Source organism: Octopus bimaculoides, chromosome 10, assembly GCF_001194135.2.
Source record: "Octopus bimaculoides isolate UCB-OBI-ISO-001 chromosome 10, ASM119413v2, whole genome shotgun sequence".
NCBI lineage: Eukaryota > Metazoa > Mollusca > Cephalopoda > Octopoda > Octopodidae > Octopus > Octopus bimaculoides.
Genome location: NC_068990.1, coordinates 28,405,305 through 28,406,932, shown reverse-complemented (window position 1 = coordinate 28,406,932; position 1,628 = coordinate 28,405,305).

Below are 1,628 nucleotides of genomic sequence, written 5' to 3'. Positions count from 1 at the left end.
CACACACACACATACACAGATATACAAATATGCACACGCATATATATTTACGTATACGTATAAATAGTTATACATATATATATATATTTGTGTATGTATGTATGCATGTATGTATAAATCGCTGCAAGTCTACATGTAATTCTTTTGTTGTTTAATCGCATATCGGTTTGTTTTATCTGTTGTTATTTATTCTTCGCCGAAGAATGACAAAAGTTTATCAAAACTTACCGAAAAAAAAGAACCCAAGCAGACATGAAGAAAGAAAATGGTAAAACGAAGAGGATAATTGATTCCAAGATTCCTAAGATACACTCTACCTTTCTCAGAACTTGCTACCAAATTGTAAAGTTTCACAAATAAACATCACCATCGCCTAAAATACTAATGCCAGCCGAAGCGTCGTTTGAAGCAGTAAAACCTAGCATAGGTCAGAGATGCGTAGCTCTCGTGCACGGAGCAACTACAACAGCAACAACAAATGCAATAACGAGAGCGGCAAAAATAATGATCAACGTGTACATCAAAAGCGACACCAGCATTAACAAAAACAGCAACAAGAACAACAACATCAGCAGTAGTAGCAGCAGCAGCAGCAACAAGTACACTGATATAAAAATGTATTGCATTTGCTTAAAGTGGTGCAATCTGTATTGAAAATATTTTGAAAACTAAGCAATATAGGTAAGAGTTTGGGCAAAATACGTAAGGTGATGGCGATAAATATAAAGACAAGATATATTGTAGATTCTTACGTAGGTTTAATGTATTTATCACGTTTCGAGAAAGATCCCCTTTATCAATTTTTTTTATCAAATAGAAGACAGAAAATAGTCGAAGAGTTCGAAAAAAGATATAACCGCCAGAAATATACCTATTTGTAAATCTCATAACGAGAGATATCCAGCAACAGAACTTTGGAGTAAAGATTATTTGACAACATAACACGGCAGTCCTGGTTTAGGACGAATGTTGCTATAATTTAGCATCAATATTATAAAAATACTGCAAAAGAAACGATTCATCAGGTTTATGTATAAAATCCATTTGCTGGGTGAACTTGGTTTTTAAGAATACAAACCTTTTACGAATATATACCTTTCGTCCCAGGTGTTCTTATCACTTTATTTGCATATCATAGTTTACGCAAGCACAAATACATAACGAATCACCATTTGAAACTGGCTGGTCAAGAAATAGAATGAATCATAGAGATCAATATAATTTAGGAAAGTTAGATAAATAATTGAGCAGATAAATGTTAGATAAATAGATGACGCCATATATTTTTCTGTCTGCAGTCCCTTGCGTCTAGTAATAGCGAGTGTCTGCTCTGTTGTAATTTAGGAGGCTGACTGTGCAATGTAATGTCTATATATAATTTCAAATTCGTATGTGTTATCTAGATTTAAGTGTCAACGATTCACGCCGACATTCAATTAAGTGCGACTTCCTAGTAAAATTATCCATCATGCTCTCTCACTCACTCGGACACTCAGAAACAGACAGACATTTTTCTAGATAGATGAGATTCAGTGACTGCTTTCAATATATATATCAGAAGATTAATTAAAATTATTTAAAATACCACTAGAATCAGAAATAATTATCATGCCATTATGTGTATATAT